The 2872-nt window shown below is 35.8% G+C and overlaps 1 pseudogene; it reads left to right on the top strand.

The window, feature by feature from the left end:
- Nucleotides 1–487: 487 nt before the first annotated feature.
- LOC128184712 (membrane progestin receptor beta-like) lies at nt 488–1543 on the top strand (annotated as a pseudogene).
- The last annotated feature ends 1329 nt before the right edge of the window (nt 1544–2872 follow it).

The following is a 2872-nucleotide window of genomic DNA, read 5'->3' on the forward strand; positions in this document are numbered from 1 at the left end:
TTAATAAGATATTTTGGAGCTTTAGAATAATTCTAAATGAATTCGCAAATTTTTTTCGAGTGAAACATGTCAAAGACACTTAAATATTAGTTTTAATTTATATAAATAAGGAACAAGTATTTCTTAAATAAAATCTTTAAATATACACATGTATATGCAAAACGTAATTTTACAAAAATAGAAAATATCATACGATAAATGTTAGATGTATTTTTTTTTTATTGCGAAGGTATTAGAACATAAAACGGTTAATAAATATAATCTACTTGTCTTACACGTAATAGGCATTCATTATACAGTATGAACAAATTAATATTGTCCATGTCAAATATTCAGGTTTCACAGCAGGTTAATGACGAATTAAATTAAAATCATACATGTAGCATGTTTGTGAAGGATAATATTAGGTTAACTTACTACTTTCATCACTCAATAAAAATGTCATTAATGATTCACAAACAACCTTCAATTATTTTTCATAGGCAGTGCAGATGGGAAAGAGAGATCTTTATCTTCTGCGGACATACCTGCAGACGCCACTCAAATCCCAGCCCACCTTATCTTACCACCAAGTAAACCCCCTCTACCGGGAGCCGGGCAATCCGGATATCGCCCATCTGGGCATGGGCTTCTGTACTATCTCGCCAGTGTCTTTCAGATTCACAATGAGACCGTCAATATCTGGACCCACCTCCTGGCCTTTCTCTTGGTCCTTTACCGGTGGCTTAGTCTGTCGGCCGATCCTTCCTTTGATCCTGCATTCCACCCCTTCCTGTCGGCTTTCAGTCTCTGTTGTCTAGCCTATACATTCTGCAGCACCATGGCGCACACTTTCCACTCCAAGTCGCCCGAGACTCACTACCTTTGTTTCCAGGTGGACTACGCAGGCATCGGCTTTTACACGCTGGGCTGTAGCATCTACGTCTTTCATGCTAGCTGCCATCACCCTTATACTGACGTTCTGGGTGCTTATTACCTCCCTTCCGTGGTGCATATGAGCGCCGCCGGATGCCTTTGTTGTTGTATTGCCAAACTTAAGTACTCACGACCTTACCCTTTCCGCAGGAAGTTATGGCAGCTGTTTTCGTTTGGAACTCAGACAATTCTTGTTTTTTCTCTTGTGCTTCCTAGATATGTTAACTGTTTTCGCCATCCCACGTGTCAGATGACGTCACTGAATCACCATAGTTACGTGGTAGGCTTCATAACATCGTCGGTTTTCTTTTTCTCCAGTCATTTACCAGACAAACTTGTTCCCGGAAAGGTTGATATAATCGGACAAGGCCACCAAATTTTTCACGTACTCTGCACGATAGGGACGTTGTTGCAGTTTGACGTCATAACATGGGATGTTCGTCACTATGCCACGCCTAATATGGCGCCTGATCCGGTCGCCATTAGTATAGCAATGTTTTTTTATTTTGTTCTAGTTTTATGTATATTATTTATTCTCCGTCCATTTGTTGTCAAAAGGGTTAAAAAGGATTTAGCAATGCAAACACATATTGATTCTAAAGGCAAGTAAATAAAATATTCTACTTTCTTGCGTTTCTTTTTTTTAATATTGAAAGTACTCTCTAGTGATCTGTAAATCGCATCGTCTTGGGATTTTCCACAAATTATACCAATAACCATGTAGATATTATACTTTGTCCCAGGTTACTCAGTTTCCGTCACTTTTCAATTAACGTGTTTTCACAGTAATATACAATCATTCCTTTTATAGAAGTACAACTGAAATCAATACAAGAACGAAACTCTTAGATTTCTTCATTGACACTTCATCTATTTTTACTCAGAGAAATTAACATGAACAAAAACAAATATCTTACGCGGGGATTAAGATGGGATTTGTCTACATATTTCCTCCATTCGGAAGTACTCAGGATATCTATCACAATTTTTCTACATTATCACCTGGGCTACTTTCATGTCGTTTTCAATGCAAAATCCCCGTAAGCTTTCTATTTCTGAGCGTATATTGAAACCTAAGCGGCAGAAGAGGCGTTGGATTTTTTTAAAATTTAAGGTGGCTCTATACACCACTTTTTGATGACGCAGTACGCAAAAAAGAAAATCTGGAAACATGCATTTCCGGTACTGGCTGATTTAAACTGAGGTGAATTGTATGGGAACCGCTATTTTGAAAAATTTGTTAAATGGATAGATTTAATTTGATAATTGGAAAATTCATTTCTTACAAGTAATGTGGTAAGTGACACCTTCACGTTGTGTGGTATTATTTATCGAAATAAACAATAAAATCAAGTATAAATTTTTAAAAAGTTTCTTTAGCTTCATCGATATGTTACACCGTAGCGCAGTGGTTTAATGGGTTCACTACAAACCAGTAGGTCATGAGTTCGATTCCCGTTGAGAACAATAAATTTTTTAACTTTCCAAAAATTTCTAAAACGTATTTTTTAGTTGAATACCGTGAAAGAAAATTCTAAACAGGTGAAAATATTTCAATTATGATATACTTTAATGCACATTAATATCGACACCTAACGGGGATGAGAGGGTTGCTTTGAATTTCTCTCAGGTTGGGATACATAAATCCTATTAGCCTAGTCAATGTTCCCCTTTATTTATTTAACTTAGTTTTGCATTAAAGCGAATTTATTCACTTAAACAGGGTAAAGTCTATAATGAAATATGTATGTATTTATCATTCCAACATTATATTTAGGAAATTTTCTTCAACTCAGAAATGAATGGTCCCCAAGGTGTTTGGGCCTTGGGACTTAGGAACGATAACCCTTACATAAGGAACTTTCATACCAAATAAAATTTAAAAAAAAAATTGTGTTTATTTGCAATGGTTTTCATTCAATTTTTATGTCACATTTATTAAAATACATTTTCTTAT

The sequence above is a fragment of the Crassostrea angulata genome, chromosome 5 (assembly GCF_025612915.1).
Source record: "Crassostrea angulata isolate pt1a10 chromosome 5, ASM2561291v2, whole genome shotgun sequence".
NCBI classification, from domain to species: Eukaryota; Metazoa; Mollusca; class Bivalvia; order Ostreida; family Ostreidae; genus Magallana; species Magallana angulata.